Source organism: Phyllobates terribilis, unplaced genomic scaffold (assembly GCF_046119375.1).
Source record: "Phyllobates terribilis strain yellow unplaced genomic scaffold, ASM4611937v1 Scaffold_3637__1_contigs__length_73654, whole genome shotgun sequence".
Lineage (NCBI taxonomy): Eukaryota > Metazoa > Chordata > Amphibia > Anura > Dendrobatidae > Phyllobates > Phyllobates terribilis.
The window spans coordinates 26,724-42,616 of record NW_027366390.1 but is presented as its reverse complement, the minus strand read 5'-3'; the positions used below and the strand labels follow the sequence as shown (position 1 = coordinate 42,616).

Below are 15,893 nucleotides of genomic sequence, written 5' to 3'. Positions count from 1 at the left end.
AAACACAGCACCTTCACCCCCTGCTGTTCCCACCCGCCTCAACACCGTTGGAAGGGAGGAGAACCAATTAAGGCGGGGGGTGGGGTGGAACGAGCAGCTGTCTACCCTTAGCAGGAGGGCTCCTGATTACATACCTCTCCTGCTGCTGCTGCTGCTGCTGGCTGTCCAGCAGCAGACTGAAGGTGGCTGCTGCTGTGCACAGGTATATAAAGGCTCAGAGCCTATTATGACACGCGCAGCCAGCGTTCCATTGCCACATTCCATCTACTGCAGGCAGGATACCTGGCTGGCTGAATGTCGCTGAGAAGCTCACAGAGACCGCCATAAGCAACAGTTTAACAGAATGCCACAGACTAATCAACCAAACTTTTTGGGTTGGGTTCTCTTTTATAGTCTGCAGGCATTAAATGAAAGAAGTCAGTGTTCCAGCAGAAGGAGACAACGTTTCAGAAAAGGCATTGTAGCAAACCAAAAAAGAAATTTTAAGCGCAGCAGTGTAACCAGCGCACATACCTGTTAGCTCGGGTGAGTTTAAAAGGCTGCTGTTGATAACAAGGGCATTTGCTAAATAGATGGTGTGTGTGCAACAATATACTGAAAGGTCAATTATATTGTGCAGCTTATCTCACCACCTGTAGTTATTTAGGTGAAAGCTCCAAAATGCTTGCCTAATATGTCTGTTTATCCAAAAGGAAGTAGAAAGGGAGAGCTAGAAAGATAGCATTGCATCACATTACATGGCAATGCAATGCACAGTTGCTGAAGTTGAACCAAAATGAGCTTGTAATCTGGCTTCTGCAACTTTGAACATGAAAAATCCAATGAGGAGAAGAAAAGCAGAGCCAAAGAGTCCATCCCAAAATCCGACAAACAAGCAAAATGAACAAAAAACATTGAATTCAATTCTTTCTGATTTTAGAAACTGCATTAAAGAAGGGGTGCACCGGTCCTGGAGATACTGCAATACCAGGTCAATGCGTGGAGTGGACAGAGCAAGCTCTTTTTCCATCTCCCTGTTCTAAAAATCCATTTAATATATGGTCCCCAGATAGGGGACGTATCAGATATTAAACTGATAAGAACAGATACTACACTTGATCTTAGCCAAAAGGCCGAGAAGCGATAACCAGAATTGGTTTCAAACTACGGAGCCACCCAAGGATCCTAAAAAGTCCATTTGTGGAGATGAGCTCCTGGACTCCCGTTAAGAAGACATGTTGTCAACCTCTAGATCCCTTACATGCCTGCACTTTTCGGCTTGCTGCTGCTGCAATCCACGCGTTTTAGATCTGCATAACTCCACCTCTTTAAACACAGCACCTTCACCCCCTGCTGTTCCCACCCGCCTCAACACCGTTGGAAGGGAGGAGAACCAATTAAGGCGGGGGGTGGGGTGGAACGAGCAGCTGTCTACCCTTAGCAGGAGGGCTCCTGATTACATACCTCTCCTGCTGCTGCTGCTGCTGCTGGCTGTCCAGCAGCAGACTGAAGGTGGCTGCTGCTGTGCACAGGTATATAAAGGCTCAGAGCCTATTATGACACGCGCAGCCAGCGTTCCATTGCCACATTCCATCTACTGCAGGCAGGATACCTGGCTGGCTGAATGTCGCTGAGAAGCTCACAGAGACCGCCATAAGCAACAGTTTAACAGAATGCCACAGACTAATCAACCAAACTTTTTGGGTTGGGTTCTCTTTTATAGTCTGCAGGCATTAAATGAAAGAAGTCAGTGTTCCAGCAGAAGGAGACAACGTTTCAGAAAAGGCATTGTAGCAAACCAAAAAAGAAATTTTAAGCGCAGCAGTGTAACCAGCGCACATACCTGTTAGCTCGGGTGAGTTTAAAAGGCTGCTGTTGATAACAAGGGCATTTGCTAAATAGATGGTGTGTGTGCAACAATATACTGAAAGGTCAATTATATTGTGCAGCTTATCTCACCACCTGTAGTTATTTAGGTGAAAGCTCCAAAATGCTTGCCTAATATGTCTGTTTATCCAAAAGGAAGTAGAAAGGGAGAGCTAGAAAGATAGCATTGCATCACATTACATGGCAATGCAATGCACAGTTGCTGAAGTTGAACCAAAATGAGCTTGTAATCTGGCTTCTGCAACTTTGAACATGAAAAATCCAATGAGGAGAAGAAAAGCAGAGCCAAAGAGTCCATCCCAAAATCCGACAAACAAGCAAAATGAACAAAAAACATTGAATTCAATTCTTTCTGATTTTAGAAACTGCATTAAAGAAGGGGTGCACCGGTCCTGGAGATACTGCAATACCAGGTCAATGCGTGGAGTGGACAGAGCAAGCTCTTTTTCCATCTCCCTGTTCTAAAAATCCATTTAATATATGGTCCCCAGATAGGGGACGTATCAGATATTAAACTGATAAGAACAGATACTACACTTGATCTTAGCCAAAAGGCCGAGAAGCGATAACCAGAATTGGTTTCAAACTACGGAGCCACCCAAGGATCCTAAAAAGTCCATTTGTGGAGATGAGCTCCTGGACTCCCGTTAAGAAGACATGTTGTCAACCTCTAGATCCCTTACATGCCTGCACTTTTCGGCTTGCTGCTGCTGCAATCCACGCGTTTTAGATCTGCATAACTCCACCTCTTTAAACACAGCACCTTCACCCCCTGCTGTTCCCACCCGCCTCAACACCGTTGGAAGGGAGGAGAACCAATTAAGGCGGGGGGTGGGGTGGAACGAGCAGCTGTCTACCCTTAGCAGGAGGGCTCCTGATTACATACCTCTCCTGCTGCTGCTGCTGCTGCTGGCTGTCCAGCAGCAGACTGAAGGTGGCTGCTGCTGTGCACAGGTATATAAAGGCTCAGAGCCTATTATGACACGCGCAGCCAGCGTTCCATTGCCACATTCCATCTACTGCAGGCAGGATACCTGGCTGGCTGAATGTCGCTGAGAAGCTCACAGAGACCGCCATAAGCAACAGTTTAACAGAATGCCACAGACTAATCAACCAAACTTTTTGGGTTGGGTTCTCTTTTATAGTCTGCAGGCATTAAATGAAAGAAGTCAGTGTTCCAGCAGAAGGAGACAACGTTTCAGAAAAGGCATTGTAGCAAACCAAAAAAGAAATTTTAAGCGCAGCAGTGTAACCAGCGCACATACCTGTTAGCTCGGGTGAGTTTAAAAGGCTGCTGTTGATAACAAGGGCATTTGCTAAATAGATGGTGTGTGTGCAACAATATACTGAAAGGTCAATTATATTGTGCAGCTTATCTCACCACCTGTAGTTATTTAGGTGAAAGCTCCAAAATGCTTGCCTAATATGTCTGTTTATCCAAAAGGAAGTAGAAAGGGAGAGCTAGAAAGATAGCATTGCATCACATTACATGGCAATGCAATGCACAGTTGCTGAAGTTGAACCAAAATGAGCTTGTAATCTGGCTTCTGCAACTTTGAACATGAAAAATCCAATGAGGAGAAGAAAAGCAGAGCCAAAGAGTCCATCCCAAAATCCGACAAACAAGCAAAATGAACAAAAAACATTGAATTCAATTCTTTCTGATTTTAGAAACTGCATTAAAGAAGGGGTGCACCGGTCCTGGAGATACTGCAATACCAGGTCAATGCGTGGAGTGGACAGAGCAAGCTCTTTTTCCATCTCCCTGTTCTAAAAATCCATTTAATATATGGTCCCCAGATAGGGACGTATCAGATATTAAACTGATAAGAACAGATACTACACTTGATCTTTAGCCAAAAGGCCGAGAAGCGATAACCAGAATTGGTTTCAAACTACGGAGCCACCCAAGGATCCTAAAAAGTCCATTGTGGAGATGAGCTCCTGGACTCCCGTTAAGAAGACATGTTGTCAACCTCTAGATCCTTACATGCCTGCACTTTTCGGCTTGCTGCTGCTGCAATCCAGCGTTTTAGATCTGCATAACTCCACCTCTTTAAACACAGCACCTTCACCCCCTGCTGTTCCCACCCGCCTCAACACCGTTGGAAGGGAGGAGAACCAATTAAGGCGGGGGGTGGGGTGGAACGAGCAGCTGTCTACCCTTAGCAGGAGGGCTCCTGATTACATACCTCTCTGCTGCTGCTGCTGCTGCTGGCTGTCCAGCAGCAGGACTGAAGGTGGCTGCTGCTGTGCACAGGTATATAAAGGCTCAGAGCCTATTATGACACGCGCAGCCAGCGTTCCATTGCCACATTCCATCTACTGCAGGCAGGATACCTGGCTGGCTGAATGTCGCTGAGAAGCTCACAGAGACCGCCATAAGCAACAGTTTAACAGAATGCCACAGACTAATCAACCAAACTTTTTGGGTTGGGTTCTCTTTTATAGTCTGCAGGCATTAAATGAAAGAAGTCAGTGTTCCAGCAGAAGGAGACAACGTTTCAGAAAAGGCATTGTAGCAAACCAAAAAAGAAATTTTAAGCGCAGCAGTGTAACCAGCGCACATACCTGTTAGCTCGGGTGAGTTTAAAAGGCTGCTGTTGATAACAAGGGCATTTGCTAAATAGATGGTGTACAATATACTGAAAGGTCAATTATATTGTGCAGCTTATCTCACCACCTGTAGTTATTTAGGTGAAAGCTCCAAAATGCTTGCCTAATATGTCTGTTTATCCAAAAGGAAGTAGAAAGGGAGAGCTAGAAAGATAGCATTGCATCACATTACATGGCAATGCAATGCACAGTTGCTGAAGTTGAACCAAAATGAGCTTGTAATCTGGCTTCTGCAACTTTGAACATGAAAAATCCAATGAGGAGAAGAAAAGCAGAGCCAAAGAGTCCATCCCAAAATCCGACAAACAAGCAAAATGAACAAAAAACATTGAATTCAATTCTTTCTGATTTTAGAAACTGCATTAAAGAAGGGGTGCACCGGTCCTGGAGATACTGCAATACCAGGTCAATGCGTGGAGTGGACAGAGCAAGCTCTTTTTCCATCTCCCTGTTCTAAAAATCCATTTAATATATGGTCCCCAGATAGGGGACGTATCAGATATTAAACTGATAAGAACAGATACTACACTTGATCTTAGCCAAAAGGCCGAGAAGCGATAACCAGAATTGGTTTCAAACTACGGAGCCACCCAAGGATCCTAAAAAGTCCATTTGTGGAGATGAGCTCCTGGACTCCCGTTAAGAAGACATTTGTCAACCTCTAGATCCCTTACATGCCTGCACTTTTCGGCTTGCTGCTGCTGCAATCCACGCGTTTTAGATCTGCATAACTCCACCTCTTTAAACACAGCACCTTCACCCCCTGCTGTTCCCACCCGCCTCAACACCGTTGGAAGGGAGGAGAACCAATTAAGGCGGGGGGTGGGGTGGAACGAGCAGCTGTCTGTCTACCCTTAGCAGGAGGGCTCCTGATTACATACCTCTCCTGCTGCTGCTGCTGCTGCTGGCTGTCCAGCAGCAGACTGAAGGTGGCTGCTGCTGTGCACAGGTATATAAAGGCTCAGAGCCTATTATGACACGCGCAGCCAGCGTTCCATTGCCACATTCCATCTACTGCAGGCAGGATACCTGGCTGGCTGAATGTCGCTGAGAAGCTCACAGAGACCGCCATAAGCAACAGTTTAACAGAATGCCACAGACTAATCAACCAAACTTTTTGGGTTGGGTTCTCTTTTATAGTCTGCAGGCATTAAATGAAAGAAGTCAGTGTTCCAGCAGAAGGAGACAACGTTTCAGAAAAGGCATTGTAGCAAACCAAAAAAGAAATTTTAAGCGCAGCAGTGTAACCAGCGCACATACCTGTTAGCTCGGGTGAGTTTAAAAGGCTGCTGTTGATAACAAGGGCATTTGCTAAATAGATGGTGTGTGTGCAACAATATACTGAAAGGTCAATTATATTGTGCAGCTTATCTCACCACCTGTAGTTATTTAGGTGAAAGCTCCAAAATGCTTGCCTAATATGTCTGTTTATCCAAAAGGAAGTAGAAAGGGAGAGCTAGAAAGATAGCATTGCATCACATTACATGGCAATGCAATGCACAGTTGCTGAAGTTGAACCAAAATGAGCTTGTAATCTGGCTTCTGCAACTTTGAACATGAAAAATCCAATGAGGAGAAGAAAAGCAGAGCCAAAGAGTCCATCCCAAAATCCGACAAACAAGCAAAATGAACAAAAAACATTGAATTCAATTCTTTCTGATTTTAGAAACTGCATTAAAGAAGGGGTGCACCGGTCCTGGAGATACTGCAATACCAGGTCAATGCGTGGAGTGGACAGAGCAAGCTCTTTTTCCATCTCCCTGTTCTAAAAATCCATTTAATATATGGTCCCCAGATAGGGGACGTATCAGATATTAAACTGATAAGAACAGATACTACACTTGATCTTAGCCAAAAGGCCGAGAAGCGATAACCAGAATTGGTTTCAAACTACGGAGCCACCCAAGGATCCTAAAAAGTCCATTTGTGGAGATGAGCTCCTGGACTCCCGTTAAGAAGACATGTTGTCAACCTCTAGATCCCTTACATGCCTGCACTTTTCGGCTTGCTGCTGCTGCAATCCACGCGTTTTAGATCTGCATAACTCCACCTCTTTAAACACAGCACCTTCACCCCCTGCTGTTCCCACCCGCCTCAACACCGTTGGAAGGGAGGAGAACCAATTAAGGCGGGGGGTGGGGTGGAACGAGCAGCTGTCTACCCTTAGCAGGAGGGCTCCTGATTACATACCTCTCCTGCTGCTGCTGCTGCTGCTGGCTGTCCAGCAGCAGACTGAAGGTGGCTGCTGCTGTGCACAGGTATATAAAGGCTCAGAGCCTATTATGACACGCGCAGCCAGCGTTCCATTGCCACATTCCATCTACTGCAGGCAGGATACCTGGCTGGCTGAATGTCGCTGAGAAGCTCACAGAGACCGCCATAAGCAACAGTTTAACAGAATGCCACAGACTAATCAACCAAACTTTTTGGGTTGGGTTCTCTTTTATAGTCTGCAGGCATTAAATGAAAGAAGTCAGTGTTCCAGCAGAAGGAGACAACGTTTCAGAAAAGGCATTGTAGCAAACCAAAAAAGAAATTTTAAGCGCAGCAGTGTAACCAGCGCACATACCTGTTAGCTCGGGTGAGTTTAAAAGGCTGCTGTTGATAACAAGGGCATTTGCTAAATAGATGGTGTGTGTGCAACAATATACTGAAAGGTCAATTATATTGTGCAGCTTATCTCACCACCTGTAGTTATTTAGGTGAAAGCTCCAAAATGCTTGCCTAATATGTCTGTTTATCCAAAAGGAAGTAGAAAGGGAGAGCTAGAAAGATAGCATTGCATCACATTACATGGCAATGCAATGCACAGTTGCTGAAGTTGAACCAAAATGAGCTTGTAATCTGGCTTCTGCAACTTTGAACATGAAAAATCCAATGAGGAGAAGAAAAGCAGAGCCAAAGAGTCCATCCCAAAATCCGACAAACAAGCAAAATGAACAAAAAACATTGAATTCAATTCTTTCTGATTTTAGAAACTGCATTAAAGAAGGGGTGCACCGGTCCTGGAGATACTGCAATACCAGGTCAATGCGTGGAGTGGACAGAGCAAGCTCTTTTTCCATCTCCCTGTTCTAAAAATCCATTTAATATATGGTCCCCAGATAGGGGACGTATCAGATATTAAACTGATAAGAACAGATACTACACTTGATCTTAGCCAAAAGGCCGAGAAGCGATAACCAGAATTGGTTTCAAACTACGGAGCCACCCAAGGATCCTAAAAAGTCCATTTGTGGAGATGAGCTCCTGGACTCCCGTTAAGAAGACATGTTGTCAACCTCTAGATCCCTTACATGCCTGCACTTTTCGGCTTGCTGCTGCTGCAATCCACGCGTTTTAGATCTGCATAACTCCACCTCTTTAAACACAGCACCTTCACCCCCTGCTGTTCCCACCCGCCTCAACACCGTTGGAAGGGAGGAGAACCAATTAAGGCGGGGGGTGGGGTGGAACGAGCAGCTGTCTACCCTTAGCAGGAGGGCTCCTGATTACATACCTCTCCTGCTGCTGCTGCTGCTGCTGGCTGTCCAGCAGCAGACTGAAGGTGGCTGCTGCTGTGCACAGGTATATAAAGGCTCAGAGCCTATTATGACACGCGCAGCCAGCGTTCCATTGCCACATTCCATCTACTGCAGGCAGGATACCTGGCTGGCTGAATGTCGCTGAGAAGCTCACAGAGACCGCCATAAGCAACAGTTTAACAGAATGCCACAGACTAATCAACCAAACTTTTTGGGTTGGGTTCTCTTTTATAGTCTGCAGGCATTAAATGAAAGAAGTCAGTGTTCCAGCAGAAGGAGACAACGTTTCAGAAAAGGCATTGTAGCAAACCAAAAAAGAAATTTTAAGCGCAGCAGTGTAACCAGCGCACATACCTGTTAGCTCGGGTGAGTTTAAAAGGCTGCTGTTGATAACAAGGGCATTTGCTAAATAGATGGTGTGTGTGCAACAATATACTGAAAGGTCAATTATATTGTGCAGCTTATCTCACCACCTGTAGTTATTTAGGTGAAAGCTCCAAAATGCTTGCCTAATATGTCTGTTTATCCAAAAGGAAGTAGAAAGGGAGAGCTAGAAAGATAGCATTGCATCACATTACATGGCAATGCAATGCACAGTTGCTGAAGTTGAACCAAAATGAGCTTGTAATCTGGCTTCTGCAACTTTGAACATGAAAAATCCAATGAGGAGAAGAAAAGCAGAGCCAAAGAGTCCATCCCAAAATCCGACAAACAAGCAAAATGAACAAAAAACATTGAATTCAATTCTTTCTGATTTTAGAAACTGCATTAAAGAAGGGGTGCACCGGTCCTGGAGATACTGCAATACCAGGTCAATGCGTGGAGTGGACAGAGCAAGCTCTTTTTCCATCTCCCTGTTCTAAAAATCCATTTAATATATGGTCCCCAGATAGGGGACGTATCAGATATTAAACTGATAAGAACAGATACTACACTTGATCTTAGCCAAAAGGCCGAGAAGCGATAACCAGAATTGGTTTCAAACTACGGAGCCACCCAAGGATCCTAAAAAGTCCATTTGTGGAGATGAGCTCCTGGACTCCCGTTAAGAAGACATGTTGTCAACCTCTAGATCCCTTACATGCCTGCACTTTTCGGCTTGCTGCTGCTGCAATCCACGCGTTTTAGATCTGCATAACTCCACCTCTTTAAACACAGCACCTTCACCCCCTGCTGTTCCCACCCGCCTCAACACCGTTGGAAGGGAGGAGAACCAATTAAGGCGGGGGGTGGGGTGGAACGAGCAGCTGTCTACCCTTAGCAGGAGGGCTCCTGATTACATACCTCTCCTGCTGCTGCTGCTGCTGCTGGCTGTCCAGCAGCAGACTGAAGGTGGCTGCTGCTGTGCACAGGTATATAAAGGCTCAGAGCCTATTATGACACGCGCAGCCAGCGTTCCATTGCCACATTCCATCTACTGCAGGCAGGATACCTGGCTGGCTGAATGTCGCTGAGAAGCTCACAGAGACCGCCATAAGCAACAGTTTAACAGAATGCCACAGACTAATCAACCAAACTTTTTGGGTTGGGTTCTCTTTTATAGTCTGCAGGCATTAAATGAAAGAAGTCAGTGTTCCAGCAGAAGGAGACAACGTTTCAGAAAAGGCATTGTAGCAAACCAAAAAAGAAATTTTAAGCGCAGCAGTGTAACCAGCGCACATACCTGTTAGCTCGGGTGAGTTTAAAAGGCTGCTGTTGATAACAAGGGCATTTGCTAAATAGATGGTGTGTGTGCAACAATATACTGAAAGGTCAATTATATTGTGCAGCTTATCTCACCACCTGTAGTTATTTAGGTGAAAGCTCCAAAATGCTTGCCTAATATGTCTGTTTATCCAAAAGGAAGTAGAAAGGGAGAGCTAGAAAGATAGCATTGCATCACATTACATGGCAATGCAATGCACAGTTGCTGAAGTTGAACCAAAATGAGCTTGTAATCTGGCTTCTGCAACTTTGAACATGAAAAATCCAATGAGGAGAAGAAAAGCAGAGCCAAAGAGTCCATCCCAAAATCCGACAAACAAGCAAAATGAACAAAAAACATTGAATTCAATTCTTTCTGATTTTAGAAACTGCATTAAAGAAGGGGTGCACCGGTCCTGGAGATACTGCAATACCAGGTCAATGCGTGGAGTGGACAGAGCAAGCTCTTTTTCCATCTCCCTGTTCTAAAAATCCATTTAATATATGGTCCCCAGATAGGGGACGTATCAGATATTAAACTGATAAGAACAGATACTACACTTGATCTTAGCCAAAAGGCCGAGAAGCGATAACCAGAATTGGTTTCAAACTACGGAGCCACCCAAGGATCCTAAAAAGTCCATTTGTGGAGATGAGCTCCTGGACTCCCGTTAAGAAGACATGTTGTCAACCTCTAGATCCCTTACATGCCTGCACTTTTCGGCTTGCTGCTGCTGCAATCCACGCGTTTTAGATCTGCATAACTCCACCTCTTTAAACACAGCACCTTCACCCCCTGCTGTTCCCACCCGCCTCAACACCGTTGGAAGGGAGGAGAACCAATTAAGGCGGGGGGTGGGGTGGAACGAGCAGCTGTCTACCCTTAGCAGGAGGGCTCCTGATTACATACCTCTCCTGCTGCTGCTGCTGCTGCTGGCTGTCCAGCAGCAGACTGAAGGTGGCTGCTGCTGTGCACAGGTATATAAAGGCTCAGAGCCTATTATGACACGCGCAGCCAGCGTTCCATTGCCACATTCCATCTACTGCAGGCAGGATACCTGGCTGGCTGAATGTCGCTGAGAAGCTCACAGAGACCGCCATAAGCAACAGTTTAACAGAATGCCACAGACTAATCAACCAAACTTTTTGGGTTGGGTTCTCTTTTATAGTCTGCAGGCATTAAATGAAAGAAGTCAGTGTTCCAGCAGAAGGAGACAACGTTTCAGAAAAGGCATTGTAGCAAACCAAAAAAGAAATTTTAAGCGCAGCAGTGTAACCAGCGCACATACCTGTTAGCTCGGGTGAGTTTAAAAGGCTGCTGTTGATAACAAGGGCATTTGCTAAATAGATGGTGTGTGTGCAACAATATACTGAAAGGTCAATTATATTGTGCAGCTTATCTCACCACCTGTAGTTATTTAGGTGAAAGCTCCAAAATGCTTGCCTAATATGTCTGTTTATCCAAAAGGAAGTAGAAAGGGAGAGCTAGAAAGATAGCATTGCATCACATTACATGGCAATGCAATGCACAGTTGCTGAAGTTGAACCAAAATGAGCTTGTAATCTGGCTTCTGCAACTTTGAACATGAAAAATCCAATGAGGAGAAGAAAAGCAGAGCCAAAGAGTCCATCCCAAAATCCGACAAACAAGCAAAATGAACAAAAAACATTGAATTCAATTCTTTCTGATTTTAGAAACTGCATTAAAGAAGGGGTGCACCGGTCCTGGAGATACTGCAATACCAGGTCAATGCGTGGAGTGGACAGAGCAAGCTCTTTTTCCATCTCCCTGTTCTAAAAATCCATTTAATATATGGTCCCCAGATAGGGGACGTATCAGATATTAAACTGATAAGAACAGATACTACACTTGATCTTAGCCAAAAGGCCGAGAAGCGATAACCAGAATTGGTTTCAAACTACGGAGCCACCCAAGGATCCTAAAAAGTCCATTTGTGGAGATGAGCTCCTGGACTCCCGTTAAGAAGACATGTTGTCAACCTCTAGATCCCTTACATGCCTGCACTTTTCGGCTTGCTGCTGCTGCAATCCACGCGTTTTAGATCTGCATAACTCCACCTCTTTAAACACAGCACCTTCACCCCCTGCTGTTCCCACCCGCCTCAACACCGTTGGAAGGGAGGAGAACCAATTAAGGCGGGGGGTGGGGTGGAACGAGCAGCTGTCTACCCTTAGCAGGAGGGCTCCTGATTACATACCTCTCCTGCTGCTGCTGCTGCTGCTGGCTGTCCAGCAGCAGACTGAAGGTGGCTGCTGCTGTGCACAGGTATATAAAGGCTCAGAGCCTATTATGACACGCGCAGCCAGCGTTCCATTGCCACATTCCATCTACTGCAGGCAGGATACCTGGCTGGCTGAATGTCGCTGAGAAGCTCACAGAGACCGCCATAAGCAACAGTTTAACAGAATGCCACAGACTAATCAACCAAACTTTTTGGGTTGGGTTCTCTTTTATAGTCTGCAGGCATTAAATGAAAGAAGTCAGTGTTCCAGCAGAAGGAGACAACGTTTCAGAAAAGGCATTGTAGCAAACCAAAAAAGAAATTTTAAGCGCAGCAGTGTAACCAGCGCACATACCTGTTAGCTCGGGTGAGTTTAAAAGGCTGCTGTTGATAACAAGGGCATTTGCTAAATAGATGGTGTGTGTGCAACAATATACTGAAAGGTCAATTATATTGTGCAGCTTATCTCACCACCTGTAGTTATTTAGGTGAAAGCTCCAAAATGCTTGCCTAATATGTCTGTTTATCCAAAAGGAAGTAGAAAGGGAGAGCTAGAAAGATAGCATTGCATCACATTACATGGCAATGCAATGCACAGTTGCTGAAGTTGAACCAAAATGAGCTTGTAATCTGGCTTCTGCAACTTTGAACATGAAAAATCCAATGAGGAGAAGAAAAGCAGAGCCAAAGAGTCCATCCCAAAATCCGACAAACAAGCAAAATGAACAAAAAACATTGAATTCAATTCTTTCTGATTTTAGAAACTGCATTAAAGAAGGGGTGCACCGGTCCTGGAGATACTGCAATACCAGGTCAATGCGTGGAGTGGACAGAGCAAGCTCTTTTTCCATCTCCCTGTTCTAAAAATCCATTTAATATATGGTCCCCAGATAGGGGACGTATCAGATATTAAACTGATAAGAACAGATACTACACTTGATCTTAGCCAAAAGGCCGAGAAGCGATAACCAGAATTGGTTTCAAACTACGGAGCCACCCAAGGATCCTAAAAAGTCCATTTGTGGAGATGAGCTCCTGGACTCCCGTTAAGAAGACATGTTGTCAACCTCTAGATCCCTTACATGCCTGCACTTTTCGGCTTGCTGCTGCTGCAATCCACGCGTTTTAGATCTGCATAACTCCACCTCTTTAAACACAGCACCTTCACCCCCTGCTGTTCCCACCCGCCTCAACACCGTTGGAAGGGAGGAGAACCAATTAAGGCGGGGGGTGGGGTGGAACGAGCAGCTGTCTACCCTTAGCAGGAGGGCTCCTGATTACATACCTCTCCTGCTGCTGCTGCTGCTGCTGGCTGTCCAGCAGCAGACTGAAGGTGGCTGCTGCTGTGCACAGGTATATAAAGGCTCAGAGCCTATTATGACACGCGCAGCCAGCGTTCCATTGCCACATTCCATCTACTGCAGGCAGGATACCTGGCTGGCTGAATGTCGCTGAGAAGCTCACAGAGACCGCCATAAGCAACAGTTTAACAGAATGCCACAGACTAATCAACCAAACTTTTTGGGTTGGGTTCTCTTTTATAGTCTGCAGGCATTAAATGAAAGAAGTCAGTGTTCCAGCAGAAGGAGACAACGTTTCAGAAAAGGCATTGTAGCAAACCAAAAAAGAAATTTTAAGCGCAGCAGTGTAACCAGCGCACATACCTGTTAGCTCGGGTGAGTTTAAAAGGCTGCTGTTGATAACAAGGGCATTTGCTAAATAGATGGTGTGTGTGCAACAATATACTGAAAGGTCAATTATATTGTGCAGCTTATCTCACCACCTGTAGTTATTTAGGTGAAAGCTCCAAAATGCTTGCCTAATATGTCTGTTTATCCAAAAGGAAGTAGAAAGGGAGAGCTAGAAAGATAGCATTGCATCACATTACATGGCAATGCAATGCACAGTTGCTGAAGTTGAACCAAAATGAGCTTGTAATCTGGCTTCTGCAACTTTGAACATGAAAAATCCAATGAGGAGAAGAAAAGCAGAGCCAAAGAGTCCATCCCAAAATCCGACAAACAAGCAAAATGAACAAAAAACATTGAATTCAATTCTTTCTGATTTTAGAAACTGCATTAAAGAAGGGGTGCACCGGTCCTGGAGATACTGCAATACCAGGTCAATGCGTGGAGTGGACAGAGCAAGCTCTTTTTCCATCTCCCTGTTCTAAAAATCCATTTAATATATGGTCCCCAGATAGGGGACGTATCAGATATTAAACTGATAAGAACAGATACTACACTTGATCTTAGCCAAAAGGCCGAGAAGCGATAACCAGAATTGGTTTCAAACTACGGAGCCACCCAAGGATCCTAAAAAGTCCATTTGTGGAGATGAGCTCCTGGACTCCCGTTAAGAAGACATGTTGTCAACCTCTAGATCCCTTACATGCCTGCACTTTTCGGCTTGCTGCTGCTGCAATCCACGCGTTTTAGATCTGCATAACTCCACCTCTTTAAACACAGCACCTTCACCCCCTGCTGTTCCCACCCGCCTCAACACCGTTGGAAGGGAGGAGAACCAATTAAGGCGGGGGGTGGGGTGGAACGAGCAGCTGTCTATCCTTAGCAGGAGGGCTCCTGATTACATACCTCTCCTGCTGCTGCTGCTGCTGCTGGCTGTCCAGCAGCAGACTGAAGGTGGCTGCTGCTGTGCACAGGTATATAAAGGCTCAGAGCCTATTATGACACGCGCAGCCAGCGTTCCATTGCCACATTCCATCTACTGCAGGCAGGATACCTGGCTGGCTGAATGTCGCTGAGAAGCTCACAGAGACCGCCATAAGCAACAGTTTAACAGAATGCCACAGACTAATCAACCAAACTTTTTGGGTTGGGTTCTCTTTTATAGTCTGCAGGCATTAAATGAAAGAAGTCAGTGTTCCAGCAGAAGGAGACAACGTTTCAGAAAAGGCATTGTAGCAAACCAAAAAAGAAATTTTAAGCGCAGCAGTGTAACCAGCGCACATACCTGTTAGCTCGGGTGAGTTTAAAAGGCTGCTGTTGATAACAAGGGCATTTGCTAAATAGATGGTGTGTGTGCAACAATATACTGAAAGGTCAATTATATTGTGCAGCTTATCTCACCACCTGTAGTTATTTAGGTGAAAGCTCCAAAATGCTTGCCTAATATGTCTGTTTATCCAAAAGGAAGTAGAAAGGGAGAGCTAGAAAGATAGCATTGCATCACATTACATGGCAATGCAATGCACAGTTGCTGAAGTTGAACCAAAATGAGCTTGTAATCTGGCTTCTGCAACTTTGAACATGAAAAATCCAATGAGGAGAAGAAAAGCAGAGCCAAAGAGTCCATCCCAAAATCCGACAAACAAGCAAAATGAACAAAAAACATTGAATTCAATTCTTTCTGATTTTAGAAACTGCATTAAAGAAGGGGTGCACCGGTCCTGGAGATACTGCAATACCAGGTCAATGCGTGGAGTGGACAGAGCAAGCTCTTTTTCCATCTCCCTGTTCTAAAAATCCATTTAATATATGGTCCCCAGATAGGGGACGTATCAGATATTAAACTGATAAGAACAGATACTACACTTGATCTTAGCCAAAAGGCCGAGAAGCGATAACCAGAATTGGTTTCAAACTACGGAGCCACCCAAGGATCCTAAAAAGTCCATTTGTGGAGATGAGCTCCTGGACTCCCGTTAAGAAGACATGTTGTCAACCTCTAGATCCCTTACATGCCTGCACTTTTCGGCTTGCTGCTGCTGCAATCCACGCGTTTTAGATCTGCATAACTCCACCTCTTTAAACACAGCACCTTCACCCCCTGCTGTTCCCACCCGCCTCAACACCGTTGGAAGGGAGGAGAACCAATTAAGGCGGGGGGTGGGGTGGAACGAGCAGCTGTCTACCCTTAGCAGGAGGGCTCCTGATTACATACCTCTCCTGCTGCTGCTGCTGCTGCTGGCTGTCCAGCAGCAGACTGAAGGTGGCTGCTG

At 45.3% G+C, this 15,893-nt stretch overlaps 12 non-coding genes across 12 annotated transcripts; all 12 read right to left on the bottom strand.

The window, feature by feature from the left end:
- Positions 1-933: 933 nt before the first annotated feature.
- Positions 934-1,124, bottom strand: LOC141248342 (U2 spliceosomal RNA). The gene has a single exon (XR_012311575.1). It is a non-coding gene; the product is annotated as a U2 spliceosomal RNA (small nuclear RNA).
- Positions 1,125-2,242: 1,118 nt separating this feature from the next.
- On the bottom strand, positions 2,243-2,433 carry LOC141248341 (U2 spliceosomal RNA). Its single transcript, XR_012311574.1, has one exon. It is a non-coding gene; the product is annotated as a U2 spliceosomal RNA (small nuclear RNA).
- A 1,118-nt stretch (positions 2,434-3,551) lies between these two features.
- LOC141248314 (U2 spliceosomal RNA) lies at positions 3,552-3,742 on the bottom strand. Its single transcript, XR_012311549.1, has one exon. It is a non-coding gene; the product is annotated as a U2 spliceosomal RNA (small nuclear RNA).
- Positions 3,743-4,850: 1,108 nt separating this feature from the next.
- Positions 4,851-5,041, bottom strand: LOC141248340 (U2 spliceosomal RNA). Its single transcript, XR_012311573.1, has one exon. It is a non-coding gene; the product is annotated as a U2 spliceosomal RNA (small nuclear RNA).
- Positions 5,042-6,162: 1,121 nt separating this feature from the next.
- LOC141248339 (U2 spliceosomal RNA) lies at positions 6,163-6,353 on the bottom strand. The gene has a single exon (XR_012311572.1). It is a non-coding gene; the product is annotated as a U2 spliceosomal RNA (small nuclear RNA).
- Positions 6,354-7,471: 1,118 nt separating this feature from the next.
- LOC141248338 (U2 spliceosomal RNA) lies at positions 7,472-7,662 on the bottom strand. The gene has a single exon (XR_012311571.1). It is a non-coding gene; the product is annotated as a U2 spliceosomal RNA (small nuclear RNA).
- Positions 7,663-8,780: 1,118 nt separating this feature from the next.
- On the bottom strand, positions 8,781-8,971 carry LOC141248335 (U2 spliceosomal RNA). The gene has a single exon (XR_012311569.1). It is a non-coding gene; the product is annotated as a U2 spliceosomal RNA (small nuclear RNA).
- A 1,118-nt stretch (positions 8,972-10,089) lies between these two features.
- Positions 10,090-10,280, bottom strand: LOC141248334 (U2 spliceosomal RNA). The gene has a single exon (XR_012311568.1). It is a non-coding gene; the product is annotated as a U2 spliceosomal RNA (small nuclear RNA).
- A 1,118-nt stretch (positions 10,281-11,398) lies between these two features.
- On the bottom strand, positions 11,399-11,589 carry LOC141248333 (U2 spliceosomal RNA). The gene has a single exon (XR_012311567.1). It is a non-coding gene; the product is annotated as a U2 spliceosomal RNA (small nuclear RNA).
- A 1,118-nt stretch (positions 11,590-12,707) lies between these two features.
- LOC141248332 (U2 spliceosomal RNA) lies at positions 12,708-12,898 on the bottom strand. The gene has a single exon (XR_012311566.1). It is a non-coding gene; the product is annotated as a U2 spliceosomal RNA (small nuclear RNA).
- A 1,118-nt stretch (positions 12,899-14,016) lies between these two features.
- Positions 14,017-14,207, bottom strand: LOC141248331 (U2 spliceosomal RNA). Its single transcript, XR_012311565.1, has one exon. It is a non-coding gene; the product is annotated as a U2 spliceosomal RNA (small nuclear RNA).
- A 1,118-nt stretch (positions 14,208-15,325) lies between these two features.
- Positions 15,326-15,516, bottom strand: LOC141248330 (U2 spliceosomal RNA). The gene has a single exon (XR_012311564.1). It is a non-coding gene; the product is annotated as a U2 spliceosomal RNA (small nuclear RNA).
- Between the last annotated feature and the right edge of the window lie 377 nt (positions 15,517-15,893).